At 40.3% G+C, this 25,103-nt stretch overlaps 1 protein-coding gene across 2 annotated transcripts in view; it reads left to right on the top strand.

The window, feature by feature from the left end:
• Positions 1-19,780, top strand: part of LOC109913499 (small integral membrane protein 10-like protein 2A) — a 28,192-nt gene extending 8,412 nt beyond the window's left edge. Inside the window, exon 4 of one of the 2 annotated variants that reach the window (XR_007264331.1) lies at positions 18,548-19,780. The gene's annotated coding sequence lies outside the window, so the exon portion shown is untranslated. Of the gene's footprint in view, positions 1-6,775; positions 7,782-18,547 lie in introns of those variants that run through there. The other variant, XR_007264330.1, reaches the window with a different exon arrangement.
• Positions 19,781-25,103: the final 5,323 nt, after the last annotated feature.

Here is a 25,103-nt window from a genome sequence, read left to right as displayed (position 1 = left end):
TTTGGCATCCATGTTGATGTTTGTGCACCATGTGAGCTTTCTCCTGCTCAAGTCATTTCACCCAGTCCAAGTAACATTTTGTTCCTTTCTCCCTTGTATATTATCTGACAATCCCACTGTGTCACTGGAAACATTTGATTACTGAAGCAAGATATTAAACCACTCCTGATGTTCTTGGATGTACGTTTGAACTGCTACTTTTATTGTGAGCAAAATCTTTAAGTTTATTTAAAAAAACTTTTAACCTTATTCTTACTGAATAAATTTGTTTCTGTACTTTCTCCAAATGTGACTGATTTTGTTTGAGGAGCCATAAGGGGAACTTAATCAGACCTCCAGTCATCTGTAATTCTAACTTCAATCCACTGTCTCAATAAACTCTGCTGCGTGTACATATTTTAAGGCACAGATTATATGATTACTTCCAGCTCTGAATTCCCTGTAGGTTTGACTTTATTTACTTTTGATAAGTTCTGTGTTATTTTCTTCTGGTCCGAAATAAGTTTGTTTAAAGTCAATTTACTGTCTTCTCAAAAGGTCACAAGCTAGTCACTTTTTTTTTTTTTGTTGATTTTAATTTCTCAACATATTTCACATCTGTACAATCTGGTTAATCTTCCAAAAAACCAGTTTTGCTCAATTGTCCCAATTCTTTTAAAATTTAAATATCTCAACAAATGGTGATCTTTTTGAAAAAAAATTACAAAGCAGACCTGGTTGCTCTGTTACTTTATACATTGAGATCCATTCAACTAAGATCTTTTCCAATGCTGCTTTTTTTGGACTCTGTTCTCTTGTGATAAATGTGCTGTTTGTAATGACACCGCTCTTGGCGGTTCCTTACAAATCTTGCAGATCATGTGTTAATCTAGTTTTGAGTTGATGGCTTGCTTTTTTTTTGTTCCCTTCATCCTAACTCTGGGCTATTTTTCTTTTGTGAACGGAAGTTCTCTCTGTGCAGAGTTATTAATCTTATGCATACTTTCTTTCAAAGGTTTCTAATTTCAACTCTTTAACTATTGCATTAGTTTAATAATTGCTTTGAAACCTGCAGCTGCTTAACACTCCTCACAATTAGCACAGCTTAATTACTGTATACCTAAGCACTGAACATTTTGAGAGTTAAGCCCTCTCACAATGCAATCATATTTATTGTAGTGATGTATTGTGACTCAAGGCATTGTATAACATGACAGCTGATCTTGTCAGTGAGGATTGAGTTATGAGTGAATCTTTAAAATTTAGAATTATTTTTGAGAGCCAATTGTAAAATATTGTCTTCAATCCTTAATTTATGATATTGTGGTTCCAGCGGCATATCCTGACTCAAGTTCTGTGTTTCTAGCAGTGGGAGCCCTAATTTTAAAAATCCTCTCATTAAATGTGTTCAGGGAGAGGAGCAGTTTGAGGCAAATATATCCCACAGAACCATTTTCCTTCATCAGCTAAACATTGACAATATTGCTGTTGTCGTTTCTCCCAGGACAGATTCTGCACATGTTCACCAGGTTATTTTAAATCCTTTGATTTTTTTTTTTTTTTTTTTTTTGAAAGTCTCACCCCGATTTCTTGGCTCTTACCTGGTCTCACCACATACTATTTTGCATCACCCTCAAGACCTACATAAAGGAAGAAAGGGAGAGTTGAAATTTTGTAGCAGCTTTCACCTGGGAAGGCAGAAAGGTCTTCAGTTTAACATTTGATCTAAAACACAGCATTTGCAACTGTGCAATGCTCTGTTAATATTACAGTGGAAATGTTAGACCGAATTTGTGCTGAAACCTCTGAATAGTACTACCAACTGAGCCATGGCTGACATCCTCCTCTTCCTATGCTAGTCTATTGCATATCTTCCAACTGCAGAATTTGAGACTCTTCAGCTACTGTCGCCCTAGGTTTGTACAAGATGCATCATTAATTCTTCCAATTTGATACGTCATCTTTCGTCTTCTGAATTCTAGTTGAAACCTTCAAGAGTGCCAAGTATATTTCTTATCAGTGAACAACAATATATCGTACTGTATCGCTGAAGAAGTGCAAAAATAAAAATTCCAGGGCCTGATCTTAGTTAGGAGCAGGAGTTGGCGATTCAGCCAATTTAGTACAATTACGGTTGATAGAACATCTCAATGACTTTTATTCCTATCACCCTCATAACCTTTAACAGAATCCCTACAGTGTGGAAGCAGGCCATTTGGCCCACCATGTCCACACCAGCCCTCCAAACAGCATCCCACCCAGACCCCCTACAACCCTGCATTTCTTGTGGTGAATCCACTTGGCCTGTATATCCCTGCACACTATGGGCAATCTAGCATGGCCAATCCACCTAACCTGCATATCTTTGGACTGTGGAAGGAAACCAAATCACTCGGAGCAAACCCACGCAAACACGTGCAGAATTTGCAAACTCGACACAGACAGTCACTCAAGGGTGAAATTGAACTGGAGTCTCTGCTGTGAGGCAGCAGGGCTAACCACTGAACTACCGTAATGCCTTACACTATTGATAATCAAACATTCATCAATCTCTAAATATAGTCCTCTGATCTTCCACAGGCCTCGGGCATACAGAATTCCAAATATTCATCACCGTCTGAGTTTAAAAAAAATGTTTCTTCACCTGAGTTAAAATAATATTTCCCCCTTATTTTTAAATTGTGCCCCTTGCTTCTATGGTCAACAAACAGGAAAAACATCTTAGCTGCATCTATTCTGTCCATTCCTTAAGTATTTTGTAAGTTTCAATGAGGTCACCTGTTATCCTTAGAAATTTTAGAGTGAATGTTTGTGGATTTGGCGCAATCAAGCGGGCTGGATGGTATCGAGCTTCTTAAGTGTTGTTGGAGCTGCACCCATCAGGCGACTGGGGAGTACTCCGTCATACTCCTGATGCATGCCTTGTAGATGGTTGGAGAATCAGGAGGTGAGTTAATCGCCACAGAATTCCTAGCATCTGACCTGCTCTTGTAGCCACTTTTTATGTGGCAAGTCCAGTTGAGTTTCTGGTCAATGGTAACCCCAAAGATGTTGATAGTGGGGAATTCAGTGATGCTAGCACCATTGAATGTCAAGGGACAGTGGATAGATTGTCTGTTATTGGAGATGATGATTGCCTGGCATTAGTGGTGTGAATGTTACTTTTCACATGTCAGCCTAAGCCTGGATATTGTTCTCATCTTGTTGCATCTAAACATGAACTGCCTCAGATTCTGAGGAGTCACAAATAGTGCTGGAAATTTTGCAATCTTGATGAGCATCCCCACTTTTGACCTTAAGATGGAGAGAAGGTCATTGATGATGCACCTGAAGGGCACTACCCCGAGGACCTCCTGCAGTGATGTACTGGAGCTGAGATGACTATTCCAACTATCTCAACCATCTTCCAATGTATCAGGCATGACTCCAACCAATGGACAGTTTGCCCCTTGATTCCAGTTTTGCTAGGGCTCCTTGATGCCTCCCTCTGTTGAAATCAAGGGCTAGATATCAAGGCAGTCGCTCTCTCCTCACTTCTGGTGTTCAGCTCTTTTGTCCAAGTTTGAACTAGGCTGAAGTGAAGTCAGGAGCTGAGTAAACTGGATGTTGCTGAGCAGGTTCTGCTTGATGTTGATGACACCTTTCATCAATTTACTGATGATCGAAAGTAGACTGATGGGGTGGTAATAATTGGCCAGGTTGGATTTGTCTGCTTTTTGTGTACAGGACATAGCTGGGCAATTTTCCACATTATCGAGTAGATAATCAATGTTGTAACTACTGGAACAGCTTGACCAGGGATCAGCAAGTTCTGGAGCACAAGTGTCCCCTAATATTGCTGGAATGTTGTCAGGGTCCATAGCCTTTGCAATTGAATTGGCTGAAGACTGGTATGTGATGCTGGGGACCACTGGAGGAAGCCAGAATGGATCATCTGCTTGGCACTTCTGGCTGAAGATTGCTGTGAATGCTTTATCCTTATCTTTTGCACTGATGTGTTGTGCTCTTCCACCATTGAGGATGCAGATATTTGTGGACAGTTCTCCTCCAGTGAGTTGTTTAATTGTCCATTATCATTCATGACTAGATGTGGTAGGACTGCAGGGCTTACATCTGATCCATTGGTTGTGGGATCACTCAGCCTGACGTATCACTTGCTGCCTATGCTCTTTGGTGTGCAAGTAGTTCTATTTGGTAGCTGCACCAGGTTAGTACTTCATCTTTAGGTATACCTGGCACGCCCTCCTGCACTCTCTCCATTGAATCAAAGTTGATTCCTTGGCTTGATGGTAATTGTTGAGTGGGGGATATGCTGGGCCATGAGGTTGCAGATTGAACTGGAGTACAATTCTGTCGATAGCCCACTGTGCCTCATGGATGCCCAGTCGTGAGTTGTGACCTCTTTTTGAAGTCTGTCCCATTTAGATATGTCATATAACACGATGGAAGGTATTCTCAATGTCAAAGTGAGACTTTGTCTCCACAAGGGTCTGTGTGGTGGTCACTCATACTGTCATGGACAAATGCATCTGCAGCTGATATGTTGTTCCCTCTCCACTTACTGCAGACCCAGTCTAACAGCTATGTCCTTTTGGACCCAACCAGCTCAATCAGCAGTGCAGCAGCTGAGCCAATTTGGGTGAGGGATTTCAATATTCACCAGCAAGAGTACATTTTCCATCCTTGCCACCCTGAGTGCTTCCTCCATGTGGAGAGGATGGTACATGGTAATCACCAGCACTTTTCCTTGCCCATGTTTAGTCTGAAGTTATGAGACTCTCAGGGCAGTTCCCTCCTGACAGTATGCCATTGTGCCAACACCTCTGCTGAGTCTTTGATAACAAGGTGTAGGGCTGGAAGAACACAGCAGGCCAAGCAGCATCAGAGGAGCAGGAAAGCTGACGGTTTGGGTCTGGACCCTTCTCCAGCATCGGCAGTTCCTACTGTCTCTGCTGATTCTTTCCTGCCTGTGCAACAGGACATATCCAGGGATGGTGGTGATGGTGTCTGTGGAGTCATGGTCTGTACGATATGATTCTGTGAGTGAGACTGTGTCAGGCTGTTGCTTGCCTAGTCTGGGAGAGCCTCCTCTCAATTTTCGCACTAGACCCCAGCGGAGAGTTTGCAGGGTAGACAGGGCTGTTTATGCTGTTGTCTGTTCTGTTGAGAGTCAACTGCTATGGCTCTAGAGTCACATGTAGGCCAGACCAGGATGACAGATTTTCTTTGCTGAAGGACATTAGTCTCATCTTCCTCAGTGAAAGGAGGCACAAAATAACCATTAAACTTCTCTGCCATTTCTTTACTCCCCATTATAAGTTCTCCTAACTTTGCTTTTTTGGACAAAAAATTGAAAGAAGTGCAGATGCTGGGAATCTGGGGAAAAAGTAGAAATTGCTGGAAAAGCTCCACAGGTCTGGCAACATCTGGGGAGGGAAATCAGAGTCACGTTTCGGGTGCAATTCCACAGATGTTGCCAGACCTGCTGCGATTTTCCAGTAATTTGTTTTTGTTTCTACTTTTAATGGACCCACATTTGTCTTAGCCAAATGTATCCTTTTTTACATAGCAGTAAGCTTATACAATGCACTTTTATGTTGTTTACTAGATTGCATTTGTATTCAATTCTTTCTTTCCTTATTAGTTTCTAGGTCCTTGATTGCTGTATTCTAAAAAATCCCAATCCTCAGATTTATTACTATTTCAGTCCACTTTATAAATCTTTTTTTCTTTTAATCTTATGATCCTTAATTTCCTTTATTAGCCACGGTTGACTGGCCTTTTTGAGCTTTTGCACCTTGAAAGAATGCACACTTATTGTAATCCTTGCAATAGTTCTTTAAAGACTGTCCATTGCCTTTTCATGTTTTCCCAATACAACCTAAGTCTCATGGTTTTATAATATCCTTTATTAAAATTTAACACTTGCTTCAGATTGAACTACCACATTTTCAAACTTAATGTAATGTTTTATCATATTATGGTAAATCGTCTCTAAAAATTCTTTTATAATTATTAATTATCCCTTTTTCATGACATAATACTAGATCCAAAATAGCTTGTCCCCTATTGGCTCTCCATTATGCTGCTCTCGAAACAGCCCTAATACACTCTCTTAGAAATTTGCCTTTCATGGCTTTAGTGCTCAGTTTGTTTATCCAGACTATTTGCAGATTGAAATGATTACTGTGTTTCCATGCTACAAGCTTCTCTTATCTTCTGATTTATACCATGCCCCATGCTATCACTACTATTTAGTGGCCCATAAATAATTCCAGCTAAAGTCTGCTACCACTCAGTTTCTTCAATAGATTCCACATATTGTTCTTCTGAGCTCCTCACAAATTAATGTACAATTGCGTCTCATTATCAGTGTAACTCCACATTTTCCTTCTAATCTATCCTTCCTAAATGTTGAGTGTTCAAGTCCTGGTCACTTTCCAGCCAGGTTTCTGTAATGGCAGTTACATCATAAACATTTATGTTTAATGGTGCCTTTAGATAATCTATCTTTTTGCAAATGCTGCAGGTGTTTGGGTAGAGTGCCTTTAACTTTTTGCCTTTTTGATATCATTCTGTTTTTGAGGTATACTTGATGCTTGGCTTTGTTTCTCCTGCCTTCTAGTCTCCCTCACTAGATTTTCTACTCTCTGTTACCGCCTTAACTCCCTTCCAATTTGGGTTACCCTCGGTCTCCCATTCCCCCCACCCCAGCAACCTGAATAGTTTCCCCCCCCACCATTTCTGAAGAAGTCATACTGAACTTGAAACATTAATTCTGTTTCTGTCTCCACAGATGCTGCCAGACCTGATGCGTTTCTCCAGCATTTTCTGTTTTCATTTCAGATTTCCAGCAACCACAGTATTTTGCTTTTATTTGTTCGGCAATGATGCAAGAAGCACTTCTCACACAACAGGTAGTGGAAGGCTGGAATTCATCCATCCAAAAACACAGATCATGCTGGGGAATCAACAGAGAGTTTCAAAATTGATTTTCGTTAGTGGGCATTGAAGGTTGTGAAACAAAAGCGGGTAGGTAAGATTAAGATTCAGAGCAGCAGTGATTCATTGAACAGTAGAACAAACCTATGAGGCTCACAGCCATCACTGCCACTTCCTGTTCCAAGCATCTTCATGTGAACTGGTCTCAAATATTGATCTTGTAGATCTAGCAGCAGTTTGTAAGTATCACACCATATTGGTCTTATGAGACAGACTCAAGAGGAGGGGGAAAAGGCTTCCATTTCTGTAGTGCTGTTCACAACTGCAGGATGTCCCAAATTGATTTACAGCCAATACAATACTTTTTTTGAAGTGTAGCCACTATTACAATATAGAGAAATGCAACATCCAATTTGACCACAGCAAGGTCTCACAAATAACAATGAGATAAATGATCACATACTCTGTTTTAATGATGTTGATTGAGAGACAAATACTGTCCAGTGAAAAGCACCATATAAATGCAAGTCCTTCTCTTGCTTTAATTGAGGTGCTTTATACTACCCTGACTGAACACAGATATAACTTGAGAACAAACACCATCTTGAACCTTTCCCCTCTAATCTGGATCAGTACCGTAGCTCAGGCTGAATAATCCAAGAAATCCAAAGTCCTTTAGAACAGAAGTAAGGAAGTCAGTCTCTTAAACGGTGTATCACTTTCAAATGATCATTACGAGATTAAGAGGAGTGGGAGGACTTGTGTGGAACATAAACACCAGCATACAACCCAGTTCGTGTCAGTGTAATGTTTCTATGTGTAAATTCTTTGTAACTGCATAAATAAAGCCAACTCTGCTACACCTATGCCAGTGTCTATCTTTGTCTTACATACATCCCTAAAAAGATACATGTCGGGCTGGTGAATAATGTCTCCAATATCTCTCATATTAATTACTCTCCTGCAATCACCACTAGTTTTATTCAGCTATGTACAGTCACCAATCAAATACTGGACTAAATGATCACAACTGCTACCACCTTTTTTTCCTTTGTGCTCTCTGTATATGACCTGATGTGTCTTGAAATTCCTTCTGCTTTCTCTTAGCCGTTCTAGCAGGTAAAATAACATTCCCTATAAATAGAAGACTTTGAAATGTAAGAGGAAAGAAATGTATTTCAGAAAACAAAGTGCAGGAAAACTGACCCAAAAAAAGTAACAAATCATCTCTCCATAAACTGAAACCATATGCACTGGCAATGTTGCAAAGCAAGCAGCAGGTTCATGGCTGTAATCTAATCTTGGGCTCAAATGATGGTTAAAACCAGTCAAGAATTATTGTTTTAGTTATGATCTTTGCACTTCTCTAATTCCGGCCAATTTCAAATCCCTGATTTCTATCACTGTCTTTTGTGGCTGTGCCTTCAGCTGTCATGACCGTTAAACTCTGGAATTCCCTCATAAACCTTATTGCTTTACCTTCTCTCTTCTGTTTTGAGGTGTTCCTTAAACAATTCCTCTTTAAAGCTCTTTGTTACTGTTCTGAGATTTCCTTATGTGGCTCAGTGTCAAATTTTGGTTCAATTATGTTCCTGTGCAGTGACTAGAGGAACTATTTAAATATATGTTGTTAGAATACTGCCCTTATATATTTCCCAGGTATCCAAGTGCTATGGTATTTAACACCTTTAGATGACTGATATTTTATATCCTGTCTTGTGTTTTGCTGTCTTTCATTGTATTTTAAGCTGTAAGCTTCTCGCTATGATTTTACATTTTCTTAAGTGTTTTCCTTCAGTTCATCAATTATTTTCTTTCTTTCTTCCAACTCTTCAAAATTCACAGCTGTGTTACTGTTTTATCTTAAGTAGCTAAAAGCCATTTCAATGATTAGACATGCTGTTGGGCTCTGGAGCCATCATACCTGAGGCTGATTGTAGATTGATCTCAAAATAGATCCCCATTATGGTAATATAGATCACAATCAAGACTGGAACCCTGCTTTTTAAAGAATATCCTGAATGCTGTGATATTGAAGCATCCATTATTACAACAATTTCTGCTAATGAAGTTACTCAGTTGAGTAGTTGAACTTGTGGATAGAACTTAGGACATTGCTGTTTTGTACACTTCAGCAATTCCCTGGAAAAGCTATCAAGTAATCAGTTAAATTTTCAATTGAGGAAAAATATTATTTGCTCAAATGACAGTGTGTCATAAATTACTTGCCTTAAAGGAATAAAACAACTTAAATAAACTCAAAAATATTCAGTCTAGACATCCTGATCCTCTCTCTGACAATAAGGCTGATTTTCTTCCATTTTTCATCACAATAGTTCACTTGTGAAATTAATTCTTAAACAGATCTGATTTATTTGAAATGCTCCTAAGATTCTTATTTTGGAATCATACATCTGAAGAATTAAACTAATCCAACTTTGCATTGAATTCAATTTTGTGTAGCTGGCAGTACAAATAACAAGGGAATCTTTGTTAAATTGGTAGAGAAATTTAACAGATAAGCAGAGCAACAAAACCTTTACTTTAGAATGCTAAGCGCATAATCCAAGCTGGCACTCCGAGTGCAATATTGAGGAGTGCTTTTTGTCTTTCTGATTAAAACCCAACCCAGGACCTGCATGTCCTCTAAACTGGATGCAGAAGAGGCATTAGCCAGTGTTTCTAGAAAAGCAAGGGAGTTCTTCCTGGTGTCCTGGCTATACTAATCAATCAGTGTCACAAAAACAGATCATCTGGCCATTCCCCTTTAAATTGAAGTATTTGGACATTGTCTATAATAATGTTTTACCCACTACCACATATTGCATCTCATCCAAGACTGAATTACTGCAAACCTAGTTTTTTTTTTACATTTGATCACTATTCAAGGACCTATTCTAGCAAATGTACAAAGAGATATGTAGCAATGACCAGTCTGAGCTTGACTGCTATAGAACCATGCCGGAGGTTTGGTCAGATTCTGAAGACCACCCTAATTGGAATAGTGTGATTGTTTACCCACTTATCACATTGTCCATCTACTGGTACTTTGACATTGATTGCCAGTTAATGCTGAACTAAGATCATTTTTAGGAAGAGGTTAAAGGACTATCATCAAACAAACTCAGGAATTTTTTTTTTCATATACTCTTATGGCTAACAATTCTGGGGCTGTTTTCACTCTTGGACTCTTAGTGTATTTGAGCCTAGAGCTAAAAGATCAATTCCTTAAGCCAGTGTACCATCCAGTCCCTGTGTTTTTCCTGAACGAGATATATGGAAGACTGATGTAAGTGTTCTGTGTACACTTATCAGTAGAGTGCCTTTTATTACAGAGGTAACTAATCTTGGATTGAGGATCCAAGCCATTACTATGGTTACAAATATGCTGTACGTTGTTGATATATACTTTAGAAAATTTCTTCCAGCAGACTTAAGTCCATTGTCAAAGGAGTCACATTCCATGTTCGAGTGAGATATAGAGGAAGCTACACAACCAATGAAGGAGAAAGGGACTAAAGATCTGATAATGGAGTTAGACAAAGAAGGATGGGAGGATGCTTTTGGAATGTAAACAGTGGCTTTGGCCCATTGGGTTGAATGGTTTTTTTTTGTGTTGTATATTCTATGTGATTCTATATGGCTTAGTCAATGTAAACTTTGGTTTTAGTATGGTTGTTATGGGACCTAAGTTGATGCGCTATTGCAGTATTCATTGCTGGTTATCCTTATTCTTGATTCATCTGCCTTGGCTGATGTAGCTGTGTAGATGTGAATTTATTTACTTTTATTGTACTATATTTGACCTAGAGATATGGCCAATGCCATCCATAGCTGCCCTGATCACATTAAAAGGTCAACCATTTATAGAATTGTATCAAAAAATGATTCAGCCCAGAAGGAGACCATTCTTTCTATCAAATAAGTGCCAGCTCTTTTGAAAAGAAATCCTGCTAGTTCTTAGTTCCACCACTCCCACTCTTTTCCCATTTCCTAACATTTTTTTCACCTTCAAGTATTTATCCAAATCCCTTTAGAAATGTTTATAATTTTTTGTTCCTGTAATGTGGGATTAGAATCATGTGTAAGCCAAAATGAGTAGGAGTGACAGAAACCTTTCCCAGAAGGATATTGCTTGGATTGTTCTTACATATTTTTCCTGGGCCACATCCATGAATTGTAAAATTTATTGGATTCACTTTCACAACTTTCAATGGTGAGATTTGAACACTTAAAATGGACTAAGAATCCAGAGGTGATTAAACTTTAGATGATTGAATCCACAAATAATCCCATGGATAATTTCTCCAATTCAGAGGAGTCACCAAGCATCATTTGCCAACTCTTTTAAACTGCAGTGCTTTGCTCCTCATTTGGTTGACCTAATGAAGAATAAGGTGCTTTTTTTTTACTGGCAATCAGGAAAATCATGAGAAGAGTACATAGAACTGGAGTTATAGTGATGTGGTAACAAATGTTGGTTGTGTTACTGGACTAACACTAAAAATGTGGGCTGATAATATAGAGACCTGACTTCAAGTCCCATCACAGCAGTTGGGGGAATTTAAATTCAGCTAGTTTAATCAAACAACATCTAGTAACAGAAATGGTAACACTACCAGATTGTAAATAAAAACCCATTTTTTTGATTAATGATCTTGAAGGAAGGAAATTTGACATCCTTACCTGATCTGGCTTGTATATGACTCCAGACCCGCAGACCCTGGTTGGCTTTTAATTGCCATCTAAAATGATCCACAGGCCACACAATTGTAGTATTTGAAAAGGCAGTTTGCCACCTTCTCAAGGGCAATTAGGGATGAACCAGATGAAATTAGGTCTTGGTCAATAATTAAATTTATCTCCTGTGAATGAATGAAAGAACAGCCCCTCTAACCTGTTTCTCAATTCAGTGAGATCATGACTGATTAGTGTCCGAACTACATTTACCTGCCATTGCCTCCACTTTTAATATCTAGGGTTAACAAAAGTCTAGCAACCTCAAATTTAAAATGTACCATTGTTTACAATTTAAAATTTCTAAATCAGTTTCTGTTTGCATAAGATAGTTTTCATCTTTACCTATCTTTTTCTGTGTAAAAATATCTTCTAACTTCATTCCTGCAGGACCTCACTCTTCTTTAGATTATATCACCTAGTGCTATACTGTCCAACTGGGATAAGTAGTTTATATCTATCTCCCTAACAAGCAGAATTAGTTTCTTTCCATCCACCCGATCTGTTTTCGTTAATATCTTGAAAACCTCCCTTCCTTTCCTTTCTAAGGTCCAGAACTGAAAGTGCTCCAGGTGTGATCTAAGACTGTTTTTCGTATTGAGTATTCATTAGTTATATGGTCTGGGTTATGGGTCTCCCTTAGCATCTGTTAAGGGAAGTGTGTTTTAGTTCAACACAATAACAAGTCACCAGGAAATAGCTGAAAAAATACACTGAGCCAAGGATGATTTTTTTTTTCCATCACACTAGCACGGAAAGCTATTAAAATGAAGCCATTTGGAAATGTTGCTTTAACAGAAGAAAATGAAGGCTTCTGTCCTTCAACATTCCTTGAGAAAGTTGGGTTGGTGCCAGTGACAACACTGCTGAGTTCTTTTGACATCTGTTGCTGCTCTGTGCTAGTGGGATTCTGCTGGGTTCTGCGTTGGTGGTTCGCGGAAATCTTGTCCCACTGTTAATGAATGGTTTAAGATGTGATGCTTCAACACTCATCAATACAGTAGTACTAAGACTATATACTGCTGCTGTTTGTTACCTCTTCTGTGATCTGTGTACTTATCCCCATTGTTAAAAATAAGGCAACCGTTTGGTAGCCATCTGGGAGAATTTGTATACTGATGCAGTCAGAGTGAGTCTTGCAGACAGACTGTGGCAGGTTAAAAATATTTCTGGAGGAAAACAGCAGGAAGGGAGTGTCAGGCTATGAATTGTCGAGATGAGCAGAAGGTACAACAGAAATGGGTTTATCAAAAGCAAAGACACAAACAAATCTGGAACAAAAAGTGTAGTAAAAGTGATCTGAAGAAGAATGGATTCAAGAGGAATCTCGATGTCATTCAGAGGGAATGGGGATAGTTTTCAGGAGCTTATGGTCTCTTTGATGGTATGACTCACCACCCTCCTTCTAAAGGTCAATTAAGAATGGGCAATAAGTGTTGGCCTAGATAGCAGCAGTCACATCCCTTGAAAGAGTTAAAAGAATAATTGGACAGGGAGAAGAAGAGAGCAGAACAGAATATGTAAAGATAGCAGTGCGAGAGGGACAACCAAGCTCAGAATATGGGTGTCAAAAATATACAAATATATGCCTTTGTTAAATTATCCTACGTAGGAATACGTGAAAGCTGTCTATCCAGCATTTCCCACAGAATGCCTTACCTATCATGTTATACACACTCAGCCCTCCAAATACATAAGCATCTGGTAGAGGTAAAAGTCCAGAAAAAGACCCTAACCAATTAAGGAAGGAAATTTGAAATACTCTTCTCAACTATCGTAATGACCTCATGTACTTGAATAATGGTTGACCTTATGTAAAAGATACCTCTGATTTTTGGCCAAGAAGCGCATACTCTTCCTACTTGCCACTATTAATAAAGCAAGGAGTTAAGCATACAGTTGGGGTAGATTGAGTAATGATGACTAGGTAAATATAAAGGAGGAACAGCAGGGCTGGTGTGCAGAAGGAGCTAGAAGATTGAGTAGTCAATCAACTCTACCCACAAAGAAAGGTATCTTGGTTTATGTCTCACCGACTGGTCTGTATCTGAATTGATGACTGCTCTCTCACTGCTGAAGTTAAATTTCCCCTGCTGCAAACCTACTAATTTAAAGAGAGCTTTCCAGCTCCTCCTGCCTCTGTAAAATAATAATTTTAAAAAATACCTTTTAGCTGCTTCTGTGTTAGTTTCAGGGCAGTGTTAGCAGAACCAGTCGCTAACCAGTCTGCAAACAATTGCTGTAAACAGTTAGGTAATGAGGTGATCGGAGAGGATGAATTTCAACCCCTTCAAAATATTACACATGCATAAGTCAACCCGCTACCTTTTGGCTAAAAATCTGGTCTCAGGAACTCTACCTTTATGTTAGTATATACAATAAGTGATCAAAAGGAGTTCAAATCTCACACTGGCCCTGAATTTCCTGCAATATCTGAAAAACCTCCCTCTCACATCTTTAAACTTTCCCCCTTTTATCTTAAACCTATGTCCTCCAGTAAGTGATATTTCTATCTTGGGGAAAAGACTCTGACCATCCATTCTATCCATGCCTCTCAAACAAGTGAAAACAAACCAAGTTTGTACAATCTCTCCTCCTAGTCAATAGCCTTCAAACCAGGAAATATCTTGGTAAATCATTTCTGTGTCCACATTCTTCTTGTGCTATGGCAACCAAAACTGTACACAATATCCAAATGTGGCCCAACTAAAGTTCTATACAGCTACAACATGACTTGCTAATTTTTTTACTGTTTGCCCCAACCGATGAAGGTAAGCATGCCATATGCCTTCTTGACCACCTCATCTACTGTGTCACCACTTTCAGGGAACTGTGGACAAGTACTTCTAGGTCCCTATATGTTGATGCTACTAAGCATTCTGCCATTTACTGTATACTTCCATCCTGCATTAGATCTTCCAAAATGTATCACTTCAAATTTGTCTAGATTAAATTCCATCTGCCATTTCTCCGTCCAAATCTCTAGCCTGTCTGTACCCTGCTGTATCCTCTGACAACCCTCACTGTCCGCAGCTCCCCCAATCTTTGCATCATCTGCAAACTTACTAATCAGACCACCTACATTAGTTATGATCCCATACAACTTCCAAGTAGTGATCCCTTATCAAACCTATCTGGTTGAGACGATTTACATACACATCCTGGCTAAAATGTTATGAATTTTAAATACTAGATGTATTTTAGCACAAAATTTTCCCACAGTGGTATTTTGAAGAGCAGAGGAGTTAACCTTGTGCCTTGGCCAATACATATCCTTCAATCAAAATGACAGAAAACAGGGATTATTGGGTCATGGTGGCTTTGCTGCTCATGGGCTCTTTCTGTGCATAAGTTATTACTGTGTTTTCTACATCACAATAGTTACTTCACTTCATTGAATGTAAGGGCCTTTACAATAGTTGTGAAAGATACACTAACCTCCCTGGTATCTGACACACACAGGGAATGAATGTTTCCAGTTATTACATGAACTTGCCGATTGCATGAGAAATACCACTGGCAGCTGGGAGACCTGGACTGATTGTTGCCTCAAGATGCATGCACATTTTAAAATGAGCAGCCAGGACCACTCATAAATATCATCAGCGAGGTTTTGACCAAGAGGAGAGAGAAAGGGGTGACCAAACAATCAGTTCCCAGAGCGGAGAAGCGTACTCCCCTTCTGATAAATCAGTCATTGTGCCATCTTAAGGCGTTCAGGTGGTTACAGTTTGATTTTCCCTTTTGAATCTCAAGATTGTTGTATTATGGAAGATCTACAGCGTGCAGTAAGGAGGCACCTTTCTGATTGCCAGTTGCATGAGAATTCCAAATACTTGGGTACTGGATAATGAGGACTTTACGACATAAATGCACATGTTTCATCCTTTCTTTCTAACTGTTGTACTGAAAATCAAGATGAAAATGAGTTTTGCGGAAAAGTACTCGTTCGCTTCATCCCCATTTTGTTTTCTTTTTAAACAAATGTTTGTGCTGCAAGCACTCAGCAAATTCAACAGTGAATATCTGCACGTTCAGATCAATAAGTGCCATGGGAGACTTCCAACCACTCAGGTTCTGCATGTTATTTATCTACTGCCTTTCACATCCTCAGGGAATATCAGTCGGTATTTTTGGAGTGCTATTGCTTATGTAATGCAAACCCAAGATTTGTGCACAGTAAGCTCCCATAAACAGCAAGTAAATCTGATATATGGGGTTTGAAAGATAAAATTTCCCTCTCTTCTATAAAAGGAATATGGGATACACCGGAGAGAGCATATGTTTACCTTTTCATCTGATGATGCATCTCTGACAACGAGCACTTCCTCTGCACTGGGCTGAATTATCAGCCTGGATTCTTGTGTGGAGGCTTGACCCTACAATCATCTGATTCAAAGATTAAGAAAGTGCTCCTCCAGAAAAGTGAGGCTGAAGAACGGCTATTTGGGAAAGATGAAAGCCACTGAGGATAATTGAACTGGATCCTGCCAAACAGTCCAAAAACACACAATTATACAGCATCCTTAGTGTTGAGAAATGTCTCAGAGATGATCCACAGAAGAGGGCGGGAGGAGGCAATTGACTCTTGGAGGAAAATGTGGTTCCTGAAACCTTGTCAAAGAAAAGATACTTTCTGAGATTGTTTCCGTAAGTGGGAAGGATGGCAGGAGGGAAGGGAGGTGAGGAGTTTGGTGAGGGAGTGTTTTATGAAATAGAGCTGAAGAATTTGCAGCCAAGCGAGTGATGTAGTGCGGTGAAGAGGATGCCAGATTGGAGGCTTGCTGTGACAGGACATCATGCCATAGCACTCTGGGTCTGCAGGAGCTGAAATCTGTCCCAGTGTTTCATATTGACTGACCCTGGCATTCAAGCAATTTTACAAAGAAAAACTGGTGCCAGCCTAAGGTTGTTTGATTACAAGTGAATACAGTTCAAGGCTAGAGAGGAGGAAAGAGATGTGAACTATATTTTTAAAAAAATGAAGAATATATATTTTAAGGGAAACTTTTAAAGAGATACAGAATGAAAACAAACATTATTTTTGAAAACAGATTGCATTTTTGAGGCAAGGAAATAAAGTGGCTACGTCACCTAACTAATCCACATATCATTTTTAATGGACAGTTATCTCGGTGTATATATAGTTTCATCTTCTATTTCCTTCGCATTATTGCTTTGAACATCGCAGTGCCCGCCTCCCCAGGAATTCCTTACCAGAGTTTGATAATTGCCAGATTCACTTTGATATACATTCCTTTCAAAACTATCATTATTATTCCATTCCTCAAAAAAGCCACCCTTAAACCTTGAACATTCCAAAGTACCATTTATTCTTTTACTCTTAAGTAGTAAGTTCTTGTTCAGGACAATCCTGTTATTTGTGGTTACACTTTTCTCTGGAAATGAGAAGACTGAGGGGTGACCTGATTGAGGTCTTTAAGTTTACCAAGGATTCAGTAGAGTAGATGCAGAAAAAATGGTCCCACTATAGGAGGAGCCTACAACTAGGGCTTCATAAATGTAGGACAAATCCAATAGGGAGAAGCTTTTTATCCAGAGAGTGTTCAGACTGGAATTCACAACTGCAGGAAATGGTTGAAGTGGAAAGCGCAGGTGCATTTGAGAAGAAACTATAAGACTGAGAAATTATGTTTTTGGGATGAGATGACATAAGGAGAAGCCTGTTGTGGAACATAAACAGGGCAGAGACTATTAGAGCTGAATGGCTTGCTCCTGCTGGAAATTCTTAGTCCTGTTTGAAGTCTGCTGATCAATCACCTCTCTCCCTGCCTATTATTCAAGTGGGTATTTTCCCTGTATTTTTGATTTTGAAAAAAGGAGTAATGAGACACCCCTCATGGCAGGCTGAGACCTGTTTGTATTTTAGTTGGTGAAACCTTATCTAACAGCTGTTTCTGGAGACATTTCATATACTAGGTATGTTCCTCTCATTACAGCAAGCAGATTTGAGTACTGGTGATTTTTGAAAGCTTTTAAGGGCATGTGAACAATTGCTTTGATTTGCTTATAAATGTATTTTAAAATATTAAAGTGGAAATGAACAAAACCACTGTCGCAAGAAGAATTGGGCTGACCTCTTTGACCTTTATCATTTCTTCTGGATTGTTAAAAAATTTGTCTTAAATCACTTCTGCTGTTTCCATGGATGAACGTTCCAGAAAGCCTAGTGTGGGTCACCGGGTGTTGTGGTCCCAGCTAGGGAGTGCTGCAGGTAACCACAAGACACCAGTGCTGGGAAGAGAATAAATCAGACAGGTTAAAAAAAATTACTGAGATATGGGTAATGCTGGCAAGAGTGACACTCATTGTCCATTGTTTATTGTCCTGGGAAAGGTAGGGAGGTTTGGTCTCCTTCACCTGCAGCAGTGTGGTCACGGATCTCTGTCAATGGTTTCTGCTGGGGAATTCCAGTGGATTGACTGAGTGATGGTGCAGCATTTGTCCAAGTCAAAGATGGTGCATGCCCTACTCACAGTAGTAAAGATGGTAAGAAATGGAAGTCCTTTCAAAGTAACTTTATTGAGTCACAGAGTTACAGTCTGCAGATCATACATCCTACAGGCATAGAACACTCACAAAAGAGAATAGCTCGAATTTTACAGTGGTTTTCATGGTCTCAGAATGGCTTGAAAGCCTTCACAGTCAATTTCTTTTTGAAGTGTTGTAATGTAGGCTTCATGGCAACCAATTTGCTCAGAGTAAGGTTCCACAAACTACTATGCAATAATGGCCAGATCTTCTGTGCTTTAGTGACACAAAAGACACAGTGAATGTTGTAAAACTGAAATAGAAACAGAAAATGTTGCAAAACCTTTATCACAAAGGTCATTGACTTGAAACATTAACACCATTTCTCTCTCCATAGATACTGTCTGACCTGAGTAATTTCAGCTGGGAACCAGGCCCGAAACGTCAGCCTTCCTGTTCCTCTGATGCTGCTTGGCCTGCTGTGTTCATCCAGCTCTACACCTTGTTATCTGGGAAGAACTCGCTACTCCTTTTCAAAATAATGCCATTAGGTATTTGACATCCACCTGAAAGACAAAATAGGGCCATGATTTAATGTGTTGCTCAAAACATGACAAACTGATAGTATACTACTCCCTTAGAGTTAGCCTTGTGAGAGTCAGCCTACAATGTGTGCTCAGGTCTCTGGAGCTGGACTTGAATCAGTAACCTCTGACTCAGAGGTGAGAGTTCTACCCAGTAAGCCACAGCTGACACTAAAATGGGTGGACATTGAACCCTGATCATTATCCGGTGGACCTACTGTGAGTAAACTTTGGATAAGGCTTAATGAAATGTCACAGTAACATACACATTTTTTCCTGCAGAGCCTGAATCACTGCTGCTCTCTGCATAACCTCTTCATTTGGACTCAAATGCTGCCAAGTTATTCTCTCTCTTCTTTCTATCAGATGCTCCCTGACCTTCAGCCAGTATCCCTCAATCTGATGTTAACATAGATGTGCAGTTTTAATTTCAAGGTTTTTTCGGACCTCTCCTTTTACCCCAATAGTGATGGCTCCAGAAGGCAAGAAAGAAACTAGCTTCAAAGTCACAAAGTTACTTCAAATCCAAGCAGTATAAAGGCTGAGCCCCTATTTGCCCTACTGTTCCACATTATAACTTAAGAATTAAGGAGGAGAGCCTACTACTCTCTAGCACAGCCTATTCAGATTACTGCATATCATTTGGCACTGCAAGTCTGCAATTTTGAATAAACCAGAAAATTCCTGAAAAAAATGATTGAAACCCAAATGGAACAGTTTTCCAATACTTATTTTATTTTGCAATTCTTTCATTAAGGCTTTAACTCTTTGGAAATTAAACAAAAAGATTGCTGAAGACAAGTTTGAAAACTAAAGATAAAAAAGAAAGGAAGGAAAATGTGAGCTGAATAACCCCCCCATTAAACAAATAGGGAAGGGCAAGAAATGAAATTCAACAGGAAACCAGAGGGAATGTGTCGGAAGAGACTACAGCCTGGATTCATTAGTATCAGATGTTCCTCTCTAGCTTTCCAAATACATCTGTTTAACCCTTTTGAGTTTAACAGGATGCATAATTTCAAAATAAAGATTGTATTTTTTTAAAACCCTACAACTGTTGTGAGTTGTTATTTTTAACATTGCCCAGTTTTACTTTAAAGTTATCAAACAAACTGACAAAACATAAGATTTTACAGATGCGCAGCTAAAAGTGTTTTGAAAACTTTTTGTCACAGGTAGGGTTAAATGGCCAGTGTTGTAGTTCCAAGATCTTTAAATACCAAAGGATGTGATTGAGATCCTACTGCTGCTCAAAGTACCAAAGTTCATTACTTTTCCTTTTTTATTCTTGCTGAGAGGATGTGTTTTGTCTTCTGCACTGAATTCCCTTTTATACTTACTTGAGAAAGAAAATGCAGAGTTAAGATTAGTATATTGTAATTATATAACCATAGTTGGTAATATTATTGGGTTGAGAGCTAATCCGTGATCCTTAAGCTTTCTATTCATTATACATCATGAGTTCTTCAACCTCAGTTCAAGTTGTATTTGTTTAAAGTTCTTTCAAATTTGTTTTAAGCACTTTTTTTGAAAGATTGTAGATGCAGTGTAAAGAGCTAGGTGAGTTCAATAGGTAGTTCTCATGTCTTTGAGCTATAAGGGCTCAAGTCTTTAAGATTTATTTGCTGCAGAAGAACCCAGCCACTGATTCATGCAAACCAGTGTATATTGGTGCCAGTCTCTAATGTGGATAAATGGGGTTGGTTAAAGATAGCAAGCGCATCCCACTCCAAATCCAGCTGCCAAATCCAAAAGCAAAAATGAAGGTGATATGAAGGTTGATCAACTAGCATTGTGCATATGTGACATGAGCAAGGCTGAAAGAGATGTGAAGGACCGTAGATGTGCAGCAGTTGAACAAATGCCAGCCCAAAGAGTATCCTGTTGACATGAGTTGAATGGGTGAGGTACAGAGGGCAACCAGAATAAAGTCTGATCTGTAAATGAGAGAGATTGGGGAAATAAGATTCAAACTTCAAACCAAGACTTCTTTCCCTTGGTCTGCAGCAGTTGCCAGGAGGATATGAATAGGAGATGGGCTCCATTTCCACTGCCAGGAGGTTTAGTAATCAACAGACTTAAATTGAAGATTTCTTTTTAAATGTTGTTCATGGGATGTGGGTGCCATTGGTTAGACCAGCTTTTATTGTCCATCCCTAATTGCCCTCAAGAAGGTGATGGTAAATCTCCTTCTTGAGCTGCTACAGTCCCTCAGTGCTGTTAGGAAGAGACTTCCAGAATTTTGACCCAGTGACTGTAAAGAAATAGTGATATATTTCAAGTCAGGATGGTGTGTGGCTTGAAGGGAAAAGCTGCAGGTAGTGGAAAAAGGATCAGTGAGAAGATGATTTATTTATGCAGCAAGTTGATGTGGTTAGGCATGCACTGCCTAAAAGGGTAGTGGAAGTGGAATCGAGAGTAATTTTGAAAAGGATTTAGAAGAACACTTGAAAGGAAAATATTTGCATGGCTCTGGTGAAAGTATGCCAGATCCTAAAGACTCTTGATACTTACGTCTTGTCTAGCTGTTTAATGCAGTCATGAAGCCAGGCAGCTTGTCATAGTTGTCAGTAGTCATCTGTAAAGGTGGTGGGCATATTGCTTACAGCACTGTGTTATGTCAATCATATACCTACAGCATGTGCCTGCAGCCTTTACTGCACTGTGCATGAGCTTCAACCAAACAGCAATGTTTCAAAGTCAAGGGGTGCAGTCCTCAGTCAAGTCAAGACAGACTGCCATCAGTCAGGTTGTCCTGCTACAGTCAGACAAGGGTAATGTTCACTCACAGTCCAGGGACTTGGGCATAGTCAGTCATATGCTTGAGGCAATCAGGGTCTGTGTCTCACTGCGGTTTGAGGCATGGGTCACTTTCAATCTGGCAGGTCCAGAGCAAGCAGTCAAGGAATTAGTGGAGTCAGTTAGGGACCTGAATGGAGAGTGGTCAGGAGTTATCAATCCCAAGTGTCAGCTCATTGAGTGTCAAGGAAGGGAGGGGTTTATCAGGTACCAGAGATGCTACTGTGGTAGGGAAGTGGGGCACCTCCGCACTGGGGTTTGGAAGTAGTAATCTAGGATGCTGAGGGGATAAGGACACTGAAGGGGGTTTTTATAAGGGAGGAGCCAATAGTGCATGAGAGGACATGGAATGCTGTAAGAGGGCAGGTTTGTAGATGATCACCACCTCAGTGGCCTCGATGGGGGCAGTGTGTATTACGGGATTGTGTTGCAGGACTAAACTGTAATGCCAGGGCTCAAAGGTAAGCATAAGATTTGCAGTCTTAACTCCAGGCAAAGGGTGGGAATATATGAAGATTCTGTCGTGATGAACTGTCGAGGGAGAGCTAGATAGAAAGGAACATGGCAGTTTGGAGGATGGACCCAGTAACTAGGTTGAGCCTGGGACTCGTGGTGTCCAGCATGATCTGTATTGCCATGCGCAGTCTCTTGGCTTCTGAATGTGGGAAACTGGCTGTGACTACATCCAGAGTGGGTGGAGTTACTGGTGTTTTTTGGTCCAAAACATGGGCTCAATGTCTGAGCAACAGGAGGCCCTTCAAGGGGAATTACATCAATCATGCAGTGTACAGCTTAAAGTCATTTGTGATCATAGCATTGTGCATGTGAGCATATGCAGTGTATAACAGTGTGGATGCAGACACTGTTTTTTTGCAATCTTGACCACTTCATTGGTCATTGCAGATTGAAAATAGAGATCTCTGTGAACAAAAAATAATCATAAGACTAATGCAACATGCTCTTATATGCAATTATCTTTTAGCGGGTGATGTGGAGTTGGGAGGGCAAGATCTCATGCTTGCAATCTCCGACTGTCTACTTGTGACATCAGAATAAGATCCAATGTCAAAATCCCATTAGACTCATAGAGTCATACAGCACGGAAACAGTCCATGCCAACCATAATTCCAAATCAAACAAGTCCCACCTGCCTGAGCTTGGCCCATATCACTCGAAACATTTCTTATTCATGTACTTATCCAAATGCCTTTTAAACATTGTAACTGTATCTACATCAACCGCTCCCTCTGGAAGTCCATTCCACACATGAACCACACTCTGTGTAAAAAATTTGGCCCTTTAAATCTTGAGTCTTGAAATCCCCCACCCACACCTTACTTATACTCCTCATTACTTTATAAACCTCTATAAGGTCACCTCTCAACCTCCTATGCTCCAATAAGAAAAAGGTCTCAGCCAATCCAGCCTCTCCATATAACTCAAACCTTCCATTCCCAACAACATCCTGGTAAATCTCTCCTGCTTATCATAGAATCAAAGAACCCCTACAGTGTGGAATTAGGCCCTTCGGCCCAACAAATCCACACCGAACCTCAGAGCATCCCACCTAGACCCATCCCCCTATAACCCACCTAATCTACACCTCCCTGAACATTACGGGCAATTTAGCATGGCCAATCCACCTAACCTGCACATCTTTGGACTGTGGGAGGAAACCAGAGCACCCGGAGGAAACCCACGCAGACATGGGGAGAATGTGCAAACTCCACACAGACAGTCGCCCAAGTGAAATCAAACCCGGGTCCCTGGTGCTGTGAGGCAGCAGTGCTAACCACTGTGCCACCATACCGCCCCTAATATCCTTCCTATAACAAGGAGACCAGAACCGGACACAGGGTCATTCCATGGCTCTCCTTGATGGAGCATTGCACATCTCACTGTAAGGACCAGGGTGCACTCTCTGGACCAGAATGTAAAAGTGTTATTAGTGAGAGATGCCAACGCTAACCGCTCACATTGCTACGGACCTGTTTAGTTCCTTATGTTTGTGACACAAGTTCATTGCGAACATGACTGATAGGTCCAGCCACAGAAGGTGTTATTGTTGCTGTCATTGTGATGCATTGGAGATGCAGAGAAATGGAATAAGAAATGATGTTCCAGCAAGCCCAGGACTAGCAGCAACTTCCAACAGATGTTGAGCAGCTTCCACATTAAATGATTGCAAATGAAGGTGCCCTCTGAATTGGAGATACCAGATGGCTGGGGCCTATTGTTCTCAATGCCATTTCCTCTGAATGAGTGAGGCACAAACTGGGACACTGTCACAGAACTAAGGAGCAGGACCTGCAACCTGAAGGAGTGGCTATCGAACTGACAGCTGCATTGAATTTTTGTGCAGCTGGTGTCTTCCAACTACCCTCTTATGACCTATGTAGATCTTTCCAATGTACAACCACAAATATATTAAGTCTGTTACTGATACCATTTGTGCCAGATTGCACCACTTCATCTTGATTCCATGTGCAAAGGTCAGTACTGAAACCTGGGCAGTGGGATTCAGCAACAAAGCTGCTTTCCTAGATAAGGGCCTAAATCCTTGAGAACTATTAAGTTCCTACTGCACCTGGCAAAATGCCTTACAAGGTAAGTTACTGCGGTCAATGTCTGTTGACTCTGTAGTACAACCCAATTACAGAGCCAAGCATAGATACAATGCAGCCCATTCTTCAACCAAGGCCATGATGGAACAAGTGATAGGCTTCTTAAAGATGAGGTACTGCTGCTTAAATTGAACTGGAGGACCCTTACATTCTGAACAGAGTATGCTACATAATGCTAACATGTGCCGTGCATAACTGGAGCAGGCAAAGAGGCAATGTGATGAAGACTAATGAGCTGGGAAATGTGAACAGTCTTCTGAAGAGGAAGATGAGGACTTTGAGCAGGAGGAACATCACCTTCCGCATGATGAAGCACAATAGCATCAGGCTCTACAAGTCAGACAGGTAGATGACACTCAGTTCCAGCAGATGAGAGTGGATCATTCATTTACTGTAAACTTGTTAGCGCCTGACATGCAAACAGTTAGTTTCTGTTCTGAGGGGTAAATGCAGCTTCTAGTTGTTTGATTTCTGTATGCTTTTGGTGTTGGTGAATAATAAAAATATTAATATTTGGCACCATTTCAAGGTTTCCATGTATATGATGATCCCACACTGAAAACTGCTAAGTTTCTGGGCCACAGTGAACATAGGGCAAAGAACAGTAGTCACTTAGAGGATTGTAAGATGTAATGTGACTAAGGACAGGTAAGCTCTGTGCCTGTGTTTAAAAAGCGGTAGGTGTCTAAATGTATGTGCAAAGAAATGTTAGCCGTGCCACCTGACTGCTGTGATAGGAGTATGTGTCTGCTGTGCCACTGATTTGATGATGAAGGGCAATAACAGACTATCTGGATTTGACGGGGTGCACAGTTAGGCATCAGGAGCCGGGGATCCCTGGATATCTCCCAGCAGTGGCAAGCACTTCTGCCTGTGGAGAATGAGCGAATCCAGCTAGCATCAGGTCAGAGGGGCACCATGGGACATTGCACTTAGTTAGTGAGGT

This window comes from Rhincodon typus, chromosome 21, assembly GCF_021869965.1.
Source record: "Rhincodon typus isolate 14 chromosome 21, sRhiTyp1.1, whole genome shotgun sequence".
Lineage (NCBI taxonomy): Eukaryota > Metazoa > Chordata > Chondrichthyes > Orectolobiformes > Rhincodontidae > Rhincodon > Rhincodon typus.
Note: the sequence above shows the minus strand (reverse complement) of the source record. Positions and strands in the feature narration are given on the sequence as shown.